The sequence below is a fragment of the Eurosta solidaginis genome, chromosome 1 (assembly GCF_040869045.1).
Source record: "Eurosta solidaginis isolate ZX-2024a chromosome 1, ASM4086904v1, whole genome shotgun sequence".
NCBI lineage: Eukaryota > Metazoa > Arthropoda > Insecta > Diptera > Tephritidae > Eurosta > Eurosta solidaginis.
Window position 1 is genome coordinate 112,023,292 of NC_090319.1, and position 18,949 is coordinate 112,042,240.

Sequence of the window (18,949 nt, forward strand, 5' to 3'; positions counted from 1 at the left end):
TAATCTTTAGTTAGAGCGACCCTGATTTACAGTCAGAGGGAACATGATTTCTAGGTTGATGGACTCTGATTTTTAATTAGAGCGGCCCTGACTTACAGTCAGACGGAACTTGATTTCTAATCAGAAGGACTCTAATTTTTAGTTAGAGCGACCCTGATTTACAGTCAGAGGGAACTAGATTTCTAGTCAGACGGGCTCTGATTTTAGTTAGAGCGACCCTGATTTACAGCCAGCGGGAACTTGATTTGACCCTGGGTTCTAGTAAGGACATTAACCGCTTGGCCACGAATGCTTGTTTGATATTATCGCAAAATACTCTGATTAATATATTCCCACTGCCATTGATATTTAAATATAAGTTTTAAAAATACTTTTGTGCTTTCAATAATTAAAGTAAAAATTTGATTTCTAGGTTAATGGACTCTGGTTTTTAGATAGAGCGACCCTGATTTACAGCTAGAGGAAAATTGATTTCTAGTCAGAAGGACTCTGATTTTTAGTTAGAGCGACCCTGATTTACTGTCAGAGGGTACATGATTTCTAGTCAGACGGACTCTGATTTTTAGTTAGAGCGCCCTGATTTACAGTCAGAGGGAACATGATTTCTAGATTGAGGGACTCTGATTTTTAATTAAAGCGGCCCTGACTTACAGTCAGAGGGAACTAGATTTCTAGTCAGACGGACTCTGAATTTAGTTAGAGCGACCCTGATTTACAGCCAGCGGGAACTTGATTTGACCCTGGGTTCTAGTAAGGACATTAACCGCTTGGCCACGAATGCTTGTTTGATATTATCGCAAAATACTCTGATTAATATATTCCCACTGCTATTGATATTTAAATATAAGTTTTAAAAATACTTTTGTGCTTTCAATAATTAAAGTAAAAATTTGATTTCTAGGTTGATGGACTCTGATTTTTAGATAGAGCGACCCTGATTTACAGCTAGAGGACAATTGATTTCTAGTCAGAAGGACTCTGATTTTTAGTTAGAGCGACCCTGATTTACAGTCAGAGGGTACATGATTTCTAGTCAGACGGACTCTGATTTTTAGTTAGAGCTACCCTGATTTACAGCCAGAAGAAACTTAATTTTTAGTCAGAGCGACCCTGTGTTCTAGTCAGGGTATTAACTGCTTGGCTACGAATGCTTGTTTGATATTATCGCAAAATGCACTGATTAATATATTCCCAATGCTATCTATTTATATTTAAATATAAATTTTAAAAATGTTTTTGTGTTTTTAATTATTAAAGTAAAAATTTTAATTCGCAGAGGGATTCTGATATTTAATCAGACGGACTCTGATTTTTAGTTAGAGCTAGCCTGGTTTACAGCCAGAGGAAATTTGATTTTTAGTCAGAGCGACCCTGTGTTCTAGTCAGGGTATTAACTGCTTGGCTACGAATGCTTGTTTGATATTATCGCAAAATGCACTGATTAATATATTCCCAATGCTATCTATTTATATTTAAATATAAATTTTAAAAATGTTTTTGTGTTTTTAATTATTAAAGTAAAAATTTTAATTCGCAGAGGGATTCTGATATTTAATCAGACGGACTCTGATTTTTAGTTAGAGCTACCCTGATTTACAGCCTGAGGGAACTTGATTTCTAGTCAGAGCGACCCTGGGTTCTAGTCATGGCGTTAACCGCTTGGCCATGAATGATTGTTTGATATTATCGCAAAATGCACTGATTAATATATTCCAATTTGCTATTGATATTTAAATATAAATTTTAAAAATACTTAGATAGTGCGACCCTGATTTACAGTCAGGCGGAACATGATTTCTAGGTTGATGGACTCTGATTTTTAGTTAGAGCAACCCTGATTTACAGCCAGAGGGAACTTGATTTCTAGTCAGAAAGACTCTGATTTTTAGTTAGAGCGACCCTGATTTACAGTCAGATGGTACATGATTTCTAGTCAGACGGACTCTGAGTTAGAGCGACCCTGATTTACAGCTAGAGGGAACTTGATTTTTAGTCAGAGCGACCCTGGGTTCTAGTAATGGCATTAACCGCTTGGCCACGAATGCTTCTTTGATATTATTGCAAAATGCACTGATTAATATATTCCCAATTCTATTGATATTTAAATATCATTATTATTAAAGTAAAAATTTTATTTCTAGGTTGATGGACTCTGATTTTTAGTTAGAGCAACCCTGATTTACAGCCAGAGGGAACTTGATTTCTAGTCAGAAAGACTCTGATTTTTAGTTAGAGCGACCCTGATTTACAGTCAGATGGTACATGATTTCTAGTCAGACGGACTCTGATTTTAGTTAGAGCGACCCTGATTTACAGCTAAAGGGAACTTGATTTTTAGTCAGAGCGACCCTGGGTTCTAGTAAGGGCATTAACCGCTTGGTCATGAATGCTTGTTTGATATTATCGCAAAATGCACTGATTAATATATTCCCAATGCTATTGATATTTAAATATAAATTTTAAAAATACTTAGATAGAGCGACCCTGATTTACAGTCAGACGGAACATGATTTCTAGGTTGATGGACTCTAATTTTTAGTTAGAGCGACCCTGATTTACAGTCAGAGGGAACATGATTTCTAGGTTGATGGACTCTGATTTTTAATTAGAGCGGCCCTGACTTACAGTCAGACGGAACTTGATTTCTAATCAGAAGGACTCTAATTTTTAGTTAGAGCGACCCTGATTTACAGTCAGAGGGTACATGATTTCTAGTCAGACGAACTCTGATTTTTAGTTAGAGCGACCCTGACTTACAGTCAGAGGGAATTTCATTTCTAGTTAGAAGGACTCTGATTTTTAGTTAGAGCGACCCTGATTTACAGCCAGAGGGAACTTGATTTGTAGTCAGAAGGATTCTGACTTTAGTTAGAGCGACCCTGATTTACAGTCAGAGGGTACATGATTTCTAGTCAGACGGACTCTGATTTTTAGTTAGAGCGCTCTGATTTACAGTCAGAGGGAACATGATTTCTAGATTGAGGGACTCTGATTTTTAATTAAAGCGGCCCTGACTTACAGTCAGAGGGAACTAGATTTCTAGTCAGACGGACTCTGATTTTAGTTAGAGCGACCCTGATTTACAGCCAGCGGGAACTTGATTTGACCCTGGGTTCTAGTAAGGACATTAACCGCTTGGCCACGAATGCTTGTTTGATATTATCGCAAAATACTCTGATTAATATATTCCCACTGCTATTGATATTTAAATATAAGTTTTAAAAATACTTTTGTGCTTTCAATAATTAAAGTAAAAATTTGATTTCTAGGTTGATGGACTCTGATTTTTAGATAGAGCGACCCTGATACAACTCAGATTTTTAGTTAGAGCGACGCTGATTTACAGCCAGAGGGAACTTGATTTCTAGTCAGACGGACTCTGATTTTTAGTTACAGCTACCCTGATTTACAGTCAGAAGGTACATGATTTCTAGTCAGACGGACTCTGATTTTTAGTTAGAGCTACCCTGATTCACAGTCAGAGGGAACATGATTTCTAGGTTGATGGACTCTGATTTTTAATTAGAGCGGCCCTGACTTACAGTCAGAGGGAACTTGATTTCTAGTCAGAAGGACTCTAATTTTTAGTTAAGACCCTGATTTACAGTCAGAGTGTACATGATTTCTAGTCAGACGGACTTTGATTTTTAGTTAGAGCTACCCTGATTTACAGCCAGAGGGAACTTGATTTCTAGTCAGAACAACTCAGATTTTTAGTTAGAGCGACGCTGATTTACAGTCAGAGGGAACTTGATTTCTAGTCAGACGGACTCTGATTTTTAGTTAGAGCTACCCTGATTTACAGTCAGAAGGTACAAGATTTCTAGTCAGACGGACTCTGATTTTTAGTTAGAGCTACCCTGATTCACAGTCAGAGGGAACATGATTTCTAGGTTGATGGACTCTGATTTTTAATTAGAGCGGCCCTGACTTACAGTCAGAGGGAACTTGGTTTCTAGTCAGAAGGACTCTAATTTTTAGTTAAGACCCTGATTTACAGTCAGAGTGTACATGATTTCTAGTCAGACGGACTCTGATTTTTAGTTAGAGCTACCCTGATTTACAGTCAGAGAGAACATTATTTCTAGGCTGATGGACTCGTATTTTTAATTAGACCGGCCCTGACTTACAGTCAGACGGAACTTGATTTCTAATGAGAAGGACTCTAATTTTTAGTTAGAGCGACCCTGATTTACAGTCAGAGGGTACATGATTTCTAGTCAGACGGACTCTGATTTTTAATTAGAGCTACCCTGATTTACATTCAGAGGGAACATGATTTCTAGGTTGATGGACTCTGATTTTTAATTAGAGCGGCCCTGACTTACAGCCAGAGGGAACATGATTTCTAGTCAGAAGGACTCTAATTTTTAGTTAGAGCGACCCTGATTTACAGTCAGAGGGTACATGATTTCTAGTCAGACGGACTCTGATTTTTAGTTAGAGCTACCCTGATTTACAGCCAGAGGGAACTTGATTTCTAGTCAGAGCGACCCTGGGTTCTAGTCAGGGCGTTAACCGCTTGGTCATGAATGATTGTTTGATATTATCGCAAAATGCACTGATTAATATATTCCCAATGCTATTGATATTTAAATATAAATTTTAAAAATACTTAGATAGAGCGACCCTGATTTACAGTCAGACGGAACATGATTTCTAGGTTGATGGACTCTGATTTTTGGTTAGAGCAACCCTGATTTACAGCTAGAGGGAACTTGATTTCTAGTCAGAAAGACTCTGATTTTTAGTTAGAGCGACCCTGATTTACAGTCAGATGGTACATGATTTCTAGTCAGACGGACTCTGATTTTAGTTAGAGCAACCCTGATTTACAGCTAAAGGGAACTTGATTTTTAGTCAGAGCGACCCTGGGTTCTAGTAAGGGCATTAACCGCTTGGCCATGAATGCTTGTTTGATATTATCGCAAAATGCACTGATTAATATATTCCCAATGCTATTGATATTTAAATATATATTTTAAAAATACTTAGATAGAGCGACCCTGATTTACAGTCAGACGGAACATGATTTCTAGGTTGATGGACTCTAATCTTTAGTTAGAGCGGCCCTGATTTACAGTCAGAGGGAACATGATTTCTAGGTTGATGGACTCTGATTTTTAATTAGAGCGGCCCTGACTTACAGTTAGACGGAACTTGATTTCTGATCAGAAGGACTCTAATTTTTAGTTAGAGCGACCCTGATTTACAGTCAGAGGGTACATGATTTCTAGTCAGACGGACTCTGATTTTTAGTTAGAGCGACCCTGACTTACAGTCAGAGGGAATTTCATTTCTAGTTAGAAGGACTCTGATTTTTAGTTAGAGCGACCCTGATTTACAGTCAGATGGTACATGATTTCTAGTCAGACGGACTCTGAGTTAGAGCGACCCTGATTTACAGCTAGAGGGAACTTGATTTTTAGTCAGAGCGACCCTGGGTTCTAGTAATGGCATTAACCGCTTGGCCACGAATGCTTCTTTGATATTATTGCAAAATGCACTGATTAATATATTCCCAATTCTATTGATATTTAAATATCATTATTATTAAAGTAAAAATTTTATTTCTAGGTTGATGGACTCTGATTTTTAGTTAGAGCAACCCTGATTTACAGCCAGAGGGAACTTGATTTCTAGTCAGAAAGACTCTGATTTTTAGTTAGAGCGACCCTGATTTACAGTCAGATGGTACATGATTTCTAGTCAGACGGACTCTGATTTTAGTTAGAGCGACCCTGATTTACAGCTAAAGGGAACTTGATTTTTAGTCAGAGCGACCCTGGGTTCTAGTAAGGGCATTAACCGCTTGGTCATGAATGCTTGTTTGATATTATCGCAAAATGCACTGATTAATATATTCCCAATGCTATTGATATTTAAATATAAATTTTAAAAATACTTAGATAGAGCGACCCTGATTTACAGTCAGACGGAACATGATTTCTAGGTTGATGGACTCTAATTTTTAGTTAGAGCGACCCTGATTTACAGTCAGAGGGAACATGATTTCTAGGTTGATGGACTCTGATTTTTAATTAGAGCGGCCCTGACTTACAGTCAGACGGAACTTGATTTCTAATCAGAAGGACTCTAATTTTTAGTTAGAGCGACCCTGATTTACAGTCAGAGAGTACATGATTTCTAGTCAGACGGACTCTGATTTTTAGTTAGAGCGACCCTGACTTACAGTCAGAGGGAATTTCATTTCTAGTTAGAAGGACTCTGATTTTTAGTTAGAGCGACCCTGATTTACAGCCAGAGGGAACTTGATTTGTAGTCAGAAGGATTCTGACTTTAGTTAGAGCGACCCTGATTTACAGTCAGATGGTACATGATTTCTAGTCAGACGGACTCTGAGTTAGAGCGACCCTGATTTACAGCTAGAGGGAACTTGATTTTTAGTCAGAGCGACCCTGGTTTCTAGTAATGGCATTAACCGCTTGGCCACGAATGCTTCTTTGATATTATTGCAAAATGCACTGATTAATATATTCCCAATTCTATTGATATTTAAATATCATTATTATTAAAGTAAAAATTTTATTTCTAGGTTGATGGACTCTGATTTTTAGTTAGAGCAACCCTGATTTACAGCCAGAGGGAACTTGATTTCTAGTCAGAAAGACTCTGATTTTTAGTTAGAGCGACCCTGATTTACAGTCAGATGGTACATGATTTCTAGTCAGACGGACTCTGATTTTAGTTAGAGCGACCCTGATTTACAGCTAAAGGGAACTTGGTTTTTAGTCAGAGCGACCCTGGGTTCTAGTAAGGGCATTAACCGCTTGGTCATGAATGCTTGTTTGATATTATCGCAAAATGCACTGATTAATATATTCCCAATGCTATTGATATTTAAATATAAATTTTAAAAATACTTAGATAGAGCGACCCTGATTTACAGTCAGACGGAACATGATTTCTAGGTTGATGGACTCTAATTTTTAGTTAGAGCGACCCTGATTTACAGTCAGAGGGAACATGATTTCTAGGTTGATGGACTCTGATTTTTAATTAGAGCGGCCCTGACTTACAGTCAGACGGAACTTGATTTCTAATCAGAAGGACTCTAATTTTTAGTTAGAGCGACCCTGATTTACAGTCAGAGGGTACATGATTTCTAGTCAGACGAACTCTGATTTTTAGTTAGAGCGACCCTGACTTACAGTCAGAGGGAATTTCATTTCTAGTTAGAAGGACTCTGATTTTTAGTTAGAGCGACCCTGATTTACAGCCAGAGGGAACTTGATTTGTAGTCAGAAGGATTCTGACTTTAGTTAGAGCGACCCTGATTTACAGTCAGAGGGTACATGATTTCTAGTCAGACGGACTCTGATTTTTAGTTAGAGCGCTCTGATTTACAGTCAGAGGGAACATGATTTCTAGATTGAGGGACTCTGATTTTTAATTAAAGCGGCCCTGACTTACAGTCAGAGGGAACTAGATTTCTAGTCAGACGGACTCTGATTTTAGTTAGAGCGACCCTGATTTACAGCCAGCGGGAACTTGATTTGACCCTGGGTTCTAGTAAGGACATTAACCGCTTGGCCACGAATGCTTGTTTGATATTATCGCAAAATACTCTGATTAATATATTCCCACTGCTATTGATATTTAAATATAAGTTTTAAAAATACTTTTGTGCTTTCAATAATTAAAGTAAAAATTTGATTTCTAGGTTGATGGACTCTGATTTTTAGATAGAGCGACCCTGATACAACTCAGATTTTTAGTTAGAGCGACGCTGATTTACAGCCAGAGGGAACTTGATTTCTAGTCAGACGGACTCTGATTTTTAGTTACAGCTACCCTGATTTACAGTCAGAAGGTACATGATTTCTAGTCAGACGGACTCTGATTTTTAGTTAGAGCTACCCTGATTCACAGTCAGAGGGAACATGATTTCTAGGTTGATGGACTCTGATTTTTAATTAGAGCGGCCCTGACTTACAGTCAGAGGGAACTTGATTTCTAGTCAGAAGGACTCTAATTTTTAGTTAAGACCCTGATTTACAGTCAGAGTGTACATGATTTCTAGTCAGACGGACTTTGATTTTTAGTTAGAGCTACCCTGATTTACAGCCAGAGGGAACTTGATTTCTAGTCAGAACAACTCAGATTTTTAGTTAGAGCGACGCTGATTTACAGTCAGAGGGAACTTGATTTCTAGTCAGACGGACTCTGATTTTTAGTTAGAGCTACCCTGATTTACAGTCAGAAGGTACAAGATTTCTAGTCAGACGGACTCTGATTTTTAGTTAGAGCTACCCTGATTCACAGTCAGAGGGAACATGATTTCTAGGTTGATGGACTCTGATTTTTAATTAGAGCGGCCCTGACTTACAGTCAGAGGGAACTTGGTTTCTAGTCAGAAGGACTCTAATTTTTAGTTAAGACCCTGATTTACAGTCAGAGTGTACATGATTTCTAGTCAGACGGACTCTGATTTTTAGTTAGAGCTACCCTGATTTACAGTCAGAGAGAACATTATTTCTAGGCTGATGGACTCGTATTTTTAATTAGACCGGCCCTGACTTACAGTCAGACGGAACTTGATTTCTAATGAGAAGGACTCTAATTTTTAGTTAGAGCGACCCTGATTTACAGTCAGAGGGTACATGATTTCTAGTCAGACGGACTCTGATTTTTAATTAGAGCTACCCTGATTTACATTCAGAGGGAACATGATTTCTAGGTTGATGGACTCTGATTTTTAATTAGAGCGGCCCTGACTTACAGCCAGAGGGAACATGATTTCTAGTCAGAAGGACTCTAATTTTTAGTTAGAGCGACCCTGATTTACAGTCAGAGGGTACATGATTTCTAGTCAGACGGACTCTGATTTTTAGTTAGAGCTACCCTGATTTACAGCCAGAGGGAACTTGATTTCTAGTCAGAGCGACCCTGGGTTCTAGTCAGGGCGTTAACCGCTTGGCCATGAATGATTGTTTGATATTATCGCAAAATGCACTGATTAATATATTCCCAATGCTATTGATATTTAAATATAAATTTTAAAAATACTTAGATAGAGCGACCCTGATTTACAGTCAGACGGAACATGATTTCTAGGTTGATGGACTCTGATTTTTGGTTAGAGCAACCCTGATTTACAGCCAGAGGGAACTTGATTTCTAGTCAGAAAGACTCTGATTTTTAGTTAGAGCGACCCTGATTTACAGTCAGATGGTACATGATTTCTAGTCAGACGGACTCTGATTTTAGTTAGAGCAACCCTGATTTACAGCTAAAGGGAACTTGATTTTTAGTCAGAGCGACCCTGGGTTCTAGTAAGGGCATTAACCGCTTGGCCATGAATGCTTGTTTGATATTATCGCAAAATGCACTGATTAATATATTCCCAATGCTATTGATATTTAAATATATATTTTAAAAATACTTAGATAGAGCGACCCTGATTTACAGTCAGACGGAACATGATTTCTAGGTTGATGGACTCTAATCTTTAGTTAGAGCGGCCCTGATTTACAGTCAGAGGGAACATGATTTCTAGGTTGATGGACTCTGATTTTTAATTAGAGCGGCCCTGACTTACAGTTAGACGGAACTTGATTTCTGATCAGAAGGACTCTAATTTTTAGTTAGAGCGACCCTGATTTACAGTCAGAGGGTACATGATTTCTAGTCAGACGGACTCTGATTTTTAGTTAGAGCGACCCTGACTTACAGTCAGAGGGAATTTCATTTCTAGTTAGAAGGACTCTGATTTTTAGTTAGAGCGACCCTGATTTACAGTCAGATGGTACAAGATTTCTAGTCAGACGGACTCTGAGTTAGAGCGACCCTGATTTACAGCTAGAGGGAACTTGATTTTTAGTCAGAGCGACCCTGGGTTCTAGTAATGGCATTAACCGCTTGGCCACGAATGCTTCTTTGATATTATTGCAAAATGCACTGATTAATATATTCCCAATTCTATTGATATATAAATATCATTATTATTAAAGTAAAAATTTATTTCTAGGTTGATGGACTCTGATTTTTAGTTAGAGCAACCCTGATTTACAGCCAGAGGGAACTTGATTTCTAGTCAGAAAGACTCTGATTTTTAGTTAGAGCGACCCTGATTTACAGTCAGATGGTACATGATTTCTAGTCAGACGGACTCTGATTTTAGTTAGAGCGACCCTGATTTACAGCTAAAGGGAACTTGATTTTTAGTCAGAGCGACCCTGGGTTCTAGTAAGGGCATTAACCGCTTGGTCATGAATGCTTGTTTGATATTATCGCAAAATGCACTGATTAATATATTCCCAATGCTATTGATATTTAAATATAAATTTTAAAAATACTTAGATAGAGCGACCCTGATTTACAGTCAGACGGAACATGATTTCTAGGTTGATGGACTCTAATTTTTAGTTAGAGCGACCCTGATTTACAGTCAGAGGGAACATGATTTCTAGGTTGATGGACTCTGATTTTTAATTAGAGCGGCCCTGACTTACAGTCAGACGGAACTTGATTTCTAATCAGAAGGACTCTAATTTTTAGTTAGAGCGACCCTGATTTACAGTCAGAGAGTACATGATTTCTAGTCAGACGGACTCTGATTTTTAGTTAGAGCGACCCTGACTTACAGTCAGAGGGAATTTCATTTCTAGTTAGAAGGACTCTGATTTTTAGTTAGAGCGACCCTGATTTACAGCCAGAGGGAACTTGATTTGTAGTCAGAAGGATTCTGACTTTAGTTAGAGCGACCCTGATTTACAGTCAGAGGGTACATGATTTCTAGTCAGACGGACTCTGATTTTTAGTTAGAGCGCTCTGATTTACAGTCAGAGGGAACATGATTTCTAGATTGAGGGACTCTGATTTTTAATTAAAGCGGCCCTGACTTACAGTCAGAGGGAACTAGATTTCTAGTCAGACGGACTCTGATTTTAGGTAGAGCGACCCTGATTTACAGCCAGCGGGAACTTGATTTGACCCTGGGTTCTAGTAAGGACATTAACCGCTTGGCCACGAATGCTTGTTTGATATTATCGCAAAATACTCTGATTAATATATTCCCACTGCTATTGATATTTAAATATAAGTTTTAAAAATACTTTTGTGCTTTCAATAATTAAAGTAAAAATTTGATTTCTAGGTTGATGGACTCTGATTTTTAGATAGAGCGACCCTGATACAACTCAGATTTTTAGTTAGAGCGACGCTGATTTACAGCCAGAGGGAACTTGATTTCTAGTCAGACGGACTCTGATTTTTAGTTACAGCTACCCTGATTTACAGTCAGAAGGTACATGATTTCTAGTCAGACGGACTCTGATTTTTAGTTAGAGCTACCCTGATTCACAGTCAGAGGGAACATGATTTCTAGGTTGATGGACTCTGATTTTTAATTAGAGCGGCCCTGACTTACAGTCAGAGGGAACTTGATTTCTAGTCAGAAGGACTCTAATTTTTAGTTAAGACCCTGATTTACAGTCAGAGTGTACATGATTTCTAGTCAGACGGACTTTGATTTTTAGTTAGAGCTACCCTGATTTACAGCCAGAGGGAACTTGATTTCTAGTCAGAACAACTCAGATTTTTAGTTAGAGCGACGCTGATTTACAGTCAGAGGGAACTTGATTTCTAGTCAGACGGACTCTGATTTTTAGTTAGAGCTACCCTGATTTACAGTCAGAAGGTACAAGATTTCTAGTCAGACGGACTCTGATTTTTAGTTAGAGCTACCCTGATTCACAGTCAGAGGGAACATGATTTCTAGGTTGATGGACTCTGATTTTTAATTAGAGCGGCCCTGACCAGTCAGAGGGAACTTGATTTCTAGTCAGAAGGACTCTAATTTTTAGTTAAGACCCTGATTTACAGTCAGAGTGTACATGATTTCTAGTCAGACGGACTCTGATTTTTAGTTAGAGCTACCCTGATTTACAGTCAGAGAGAACATTATTTCTAGGCTGATGGACTCGTATTTTTAATTAGACCGGCCCTGACTTACAGTCAGACGGAACTTGATTTCTAATGAGAAGGACTCTAATTTTTAGTTAGAGCGACCCTGATTTACAGTCAGAGGGTACATGATTTCTAGTCAGACGGACTCTGATTTTTAATTAGAGCTACCCTGATTTACATTCAGAGGGAACATGATTTCTAGGTTGATGGACTCTGATTTTTAATTAGAGCGGCCCTGACTTACAGCCAGAGGGAACATGATTTCTAGTCAGAAGGACTCTAATTTTTAGTTAGAGCGACCCTGATTTACAGTCAGAGGGTACATGATTTCTAGTCAGACGGACTCTGATTTTTAGTTAGAGCTACCCTGATTTACAGCCAGAGGGAACTTGATTTCTAGTCAGAGCGACCCTGGGTTCTAGTCAGGGCGTTAACCGCTTGGCCATGAATGATTGTTTGATATTATCGCAAAATGCACTGATTAATATATTCCCAATGCTATTGATATTTAAATATAAATTTTAAAAATACTTAGATAGAGCGACCCTGATTTACAGTCAGACGGAACATGATTTCTAGGTTGATGGACTCTGATTTTTGGTTAGAGCAACCCTGATTTACAGCCAGAGGGAACTTGATTTCTAGTCAGAAAGACTCTGATTTTTAGTTAGAGCGACCCTGATTTACAGTCAGATGGTACATGATTTCTAGTCAGACGGACTCTGATTTTAGTTAGAGCAACCCTGATTTACAGCTAAAGGGAACTTGATTTTTAGTCAGAGCGACCCTGGGTTCTAGTAAGGGCATTAACCGCTTGGCCATGAATGCTTGTTTGATATTATCGCAAAATGCACTGATTAATATATTCCCAATGCTATTGATATTTAAATATATATTTTAAAAATACTTAGATAGAGCGACCCTGATTTACAGTCAGACGGAACATGATTTCTAGGTTGATGGACTCTAATCTTTAGTTAGAGCGGCCCTGATTTACAGTCAGAGGGAACATGATTTCTAGGTTGATGGACTCTGATTTTTAATTAGAGCGGCCCTGACTTACAGTTAGACGGAACTTGATTTCTGATCAGAAGGACTCTAATTTTTAGTTAGAGCGACCCTGATTTACAGTCAGAGGGTACATGATTTCTAGTCAGACGGACTCTGATTTTTAGTTAGAGCGACCCTGACTTACAGTCAGAGGGAATTTCATTTCTAGTTAGAAGGACTCTGATTTTTAGTTAGAGCGACCCTGATTTACAGTCAGATGGTACAAGATTTCTAGTCAGACGGACTCTGAGTTAGAGCGACCCTGATTTACAGCTAGAGGGAACTTGATTTTTAGTCAGAGCGACCCTGGGTTCTAGTAATGGCATTAACCGCTTGGCCACGAATGCTTCTTTGATATTATTGCAAAATGCACTGATTAATATATTCCCAATTCTATTGATATATAAATATCATTATTATTAAAGTAAAAATTTTATTTCTAGGTTGATGGACTCTGATTTTTAGTTAGAGCAACCCTGATTTACAGCCAGAGGGAACTTGATTTCTAGTCAGAAAGACTCTGATTTTTAGTTAGAGCGACCCTGATTTACAGTCAGATGGTACATGATTTCTAGTCAGACGGACTCTGATTTTAGTTAGAGCGACCCTGATTTACAGCTAAAGGGAACTTGATTTTTAGTCAGAGCGACCCTGGGTTCTAGTAAGGGCATTAACCGCTTGGTCATGAATGCTTGTTTGATATTATCGCAAAATGCACTGATTAATATATTCCCAATGCTATTGATATTTAAATATAAATTTTAAAAATACTTAGATAGAGCGACCCTGATTTACAGTCAGACGGAACATGATTTCTAGGTTGATGGACTCTAATTTTTAGTTAGAGCGACCCTGATTTACAGTCAGAGGGAACATGATTTCTAGGTTGATGGACTCTGATTTTTAATTAGAGCGGCCCTGACTTACAGTCAGACGGAACTTGATTTCTAATCAGAAGGACTCTAATTTTTAGTTAGAGCGACCCTGATTTACAGTCAGAGAGTACATGATTTCTAGTCAGACGGACTCTGATTTTTAGTTAGAGCGACCCTGACTTACAGTCAGAGGGAATTTCATTTCTAGTTAGAAGGACTCTGATTTTTAGTTAGAGCGACCCTGATTTACAGCCAGAGGGAACTTGATTTGTAGTCAGAAGGATTCTGACTTTAGTTAGAGCGACCCTGATTTACAGTCAGAGGGTACATGATTTCTAGTCAGACGGACTCTGATTTTTAGTTAGAGCGCTCTGATTTACAGTCAGAGGGAACATGATTTCTAGATTGAGGGACTCTGATTTTTAATTAAAGCGGCCCTGACTTACAGTCAGAGGGAACTAGATTTCTAGTCAGACGGACTCTGATTTTAGGTAGAGCGACCCTGATTTACAGCCAGCGGGAACTTGATTTGACCCTGGGTTCTAGTAAGGACATTAACCGCTTGGCCACGAATGCTTGTTTGATATTATCGCAAAATACTCTGATTAATATATTCCCACTGCTATTGATATTTAAATATAAGTTTTAAAAATACTTTTGTGCTTTCAATAATTAAAGTAAAAATTTGATTTCTAGGTTGATGGACTCTGATTTTTAGATAGAGCGACCCTGATACAACTCAGATTTTTAGTTAGAGCGACGCTGATTTACAGCCAGAGGGAACTTGATTTCTAGTCAGACGGACTCTGATTTTTAGTTACAGCTACCCTGATTTACAGTCAGAAGGTACATGATTTCTAGTCAGACGGACTCTGATTTTTAGTTAGAGCTACCCTGATTCACAGTCAGAGGGAACATGATTTCTAGGTTGATGGACTCTGATTTTTAATTAGAGCGGCCCTGACTTACAGTCAGAGGGAACTTGATTTCTAGTCAGAAGGACTCTAATTTTTAGTTAAGACCCTGATTTACAGTCAGAGTGTACATGATTTCTAGTCAGACGGACTTTGATTTTTAGTTAGAGCTACCCTGATTTACAGCCAGAGGGAACTTGATTTCTAGTCAGAACAACTCAGATTTTTAGTTAGAGCGACGCTGATTTACAGTCAGAGGGAACTTGATTTCTAGTCAGACGGACTCTGATTTTTAGTTAGAGCTACCCTGATTTACAGTCAGAAGGTACAAGATTTCTAGTCAGACGGACTCTGATTTTTAGTTAGAGCTACCCTGATTCACAGTCAGAGGGAACATGATTTCTAGGTTGATGGACTCTGATTTTTAATTAGAGCGGCCCTGACTTACAGTCAGAGGGAACTTGATTTCTAGTCAGAAGGACTCTAATTTTTAGTTAAGACCCTGATTTACAGTCAGAGTGTACATGATTTCTAGTCAGACGGACTCTGATTTTTAGTTAGAGCTACCCTGATTTACAGTCAGAGAGAACATTATTTCTAGGCTGATGGACTCGTATTTTTAATTAGACCGGCCCTGACTTACAGTCAGACGGAACTTGATTTCTAATGAGAAGGACTCTAATTTTTAGTTAGAGCGACCCTGATTTACAGTCAGAGGGTACATGATTTCTAGTCAGACGGACTCTGATTTTTAATTAGAGCTACCCTGATTTACATTCAGAGGGAACATGATTTCTAGGTTGATGGACTCTGATTTTTAATTAGAGCGGCCCTGACTTACAGCCAGAGGGAACATGATTTCTAGTCAGAAGGACTCTAATTTTTAGTTAGAGCGACCCTGATTTACAGTCAGAGGGTACATGATTTCTAGTCAGACGGACTCTGATTTTTAGTTAGAGCTACCCTGATTTACAGCCAGAGGGAACTTGATTTCTAGTCAGAGCGACCCTGGGTTCTAGTCAGGGCGTTAACCGCTTGGCCATGAATGATTGTTTGATATTATCGCAAAATGCACTGATTAATATATTCCCAATGCTATTGATATTTAAATATAAATTTTAAAAATACTTAGATAGAGCGACCCTGATTTACAGTCAGACGGAACATGATTTCTAGGTTGATGGACTCTGATTTTTGGTTAGAGCAACCCTGATTTACAGCCAGAGGGAACTTGATTTCTAGTCAGAAAGACTCTGATTTTTAGTTAGAGCGACCCTGATTTACAGTCAGATGGTACATGATTTCTAGTCAGACGGACTCTGATTTTAGTTAGAGCAACCCTGATTTACAGCTAAAGGGAACTTGATTTTTAGTCAGAGCGACCCTGGGTTCTAGTAAGGGCATTAACCGCTTGGCCATGAATGCTTGTTTGATATTATCGCAAAATGCACTGATTAATATATTCCCAATGCTATTGATATTTAAATATATATTTTAAAAATACTTAGATAGAGCGACCCTGATTTACAGTCAGACGGAACATGATTTCTAGGTTGATGGACTCTAATCTTTAGTTAGAGCGACCCTGATTTACAGTCAGAGGGAACATGATTTCTAGGTTGATGGACTCTGATTTTTAATTAGAGCGGCCCTGACTTACAGTTAGACGGAACTTGATTTCTGATCAGAAGGACTCTAATTTTTAGTTAGAGCGACCCTGATTTACAGTCAGAGGGTACATGATTTCTAGTCAGACGGACTCTGATTTTTAGTTAGAGCGATCCTGACTTACAGTCAGAGGGAACTTGATTTCTAGTTAGATGGACTCTGATTTTTAGTTAGAGCGACCCTGATTTACAGCCAGAGGGAACTTGATTTCTAGTCAGAAGGATTCTGACTTTAGTTAGAGCGACCCTGATTTACAGTCAGAGGGTACATGATTTCTAGTCAGACGGACTCTGATTTTTAGTTAGAGCGCCCTGATTTACAGTCAGAGGGAACATGATTTCTAGATTGAGGGACTCTGATTTTTGATTATAGCGGCCCTGACTTACAGTCAGAGGGAACTAGATTTCTAGTCAGACGGACTCTGATTTTAGTTAGAGCGACCCTGATTTACAGCCAGCGGGAACTTGATTTGACCCTGGGTTCTAGTAAGGACATTAACCGCTTGGCCACGAGTGCTTGTTTGATATTATCGCAAAATGCACTGATTAATATATTCCCAATGCTATTGATATTTAAATATAAATTTTAAAAATACTTAGATAGAGCGACCCTGATTTACAGTCAGACGGAACATGATTTCTAGGTTGATGGACTCTAATCTTTAGTTAGAGCGACCCTGATTTACAGTCAGAGGGAACATGATTTCTAGATTGATGGACTCTGATTTTTAATTAGAGCGGCCCTGACTTACAGTCAGACGGAACTTGATTTCTAATCAGAAGGACTCTAATTTTTAGTTAGAGCGACCCTGATTTACAGTCAGAGGGAACTAGATTTCTAGTCAGACGGGCTCTGATTTTAGTTAGAGCGACCCTGATTTACAGCCAGCGGGAACTTGATTTGACCCTGGGTTCTAGTAAGGACATTAACCGCTTGGCCACGAATGCTTGTTTGATATTATCGCAAAATACTCTGATTAATATATTCCCACTGCTATTGATATTTAAATATAAATTTTAAAAATACTTTTGTGCTTTCAATAATTAAAGTAAAAATTTGATTTCTAGGTTAATGGACTCTGGTTTTTAGATAGAGCGACCCTGATTTACAGCTAGAGGAAAATTGATTTCTAGTCAGAAGGACTCTGATTTTTAGTTAGAGCGATCCTGATTTACAGTCAGAGGGTACATGATTTCTAGTCAGACGGACTCTGATTTTTAGTTAGAGCGCCCTGATTTACAGTCAGAGGGAACATGATTTCTAGATTGAGGGACTCTGATTTTTAATTAAAGCGGCCCTGACTTACAGTCAGAGGGAACTAGATTTCTAGTCAGACGGACTCTGAATTTAGTTAGAGCGACCCTGATTTACAGCCAGCGGGAACTTGATTTGACCCTGGGTTCTAGTAAGGACATTAACCGCTTGGCCACGAATGCTTGTTTGATATTATCGCAAAATACTCTGATTAATATATTCCCACTGCTATTGATATTTAAATATAAGTTTTAAAAATACTTTTGTGCTTTCAATAATTAAAGTAAAAATTTGATTTCTAGGTTGATGGACTCTGATTTTTAGATAGAGCGACCCTGATTTACAGCTAGAGGAAAATTGATTTCTAGTCAGAAGGACTCTGATTTTTAGTTAGAGCGACCCTGATTTACAGTCAGAGGGTACATGATTTCTAGTCAGACGGACTCTGATTTTTAGTTAGAGCTACCCTGATTTACAGCCAGAAGAAACTTAATTTTTAGTCAGAGCGACCCTGTGTTCTAGTCAGGGTATTAACTGCTTGGCTACGAATGCTTGTTTGATATTATCGCAAAATGCACTGATTAATATATTCCCAATGCTATCTATTTATATTTAAATATAAATTTTAAAAATGTTTTTGTGTTTTTAATTATTAAAGTAAAAATTTTAATTCGCAGAGGGATTCTGATATTTAACCAGACGGACTCTGATTTTTAGTTAGAGCTAGCCTGGTTTACAGCCAGAGGAAATTTGATTTTTAGTCAGAGCGACCCTGTGTTCTAGTCAGGGTATTAACCGCTTGGCTGCGAATGCTTGTTTGATATTATCGCCATAGTGTACCTATACCAAGTGTGTTCACTAAGCGATAAACGTCAAAAATACAAACAGCCTCGCTCACCTGATGGAAATCTCAGGTCTAGAGTCGCATTTTTGGTCTCAACGACAACATTTTTGACTACCAATCGTATCGACTTTTTCAATTTTTCAATCATTCGGCGCACTCGGTAATGGTATCCATTTTGAATTCGCTGTCATTCCGAATCCAGCGAGTGCCTGTCAGAATGCTTGACAGATAAGTCAACACACTTGTACTTGTACACTATGATTATCGCAAAATGCACTGATTAATATATTCCCAATGCTATCTATTTATATTTAAATATAAATTTTAAAAATGTTTTTGTGTTTTCAATTATTAAATTAAATATCTTAATTCGCAGAGGGAGTCTGATTTTTAATCAGACGAACTCTGATTTT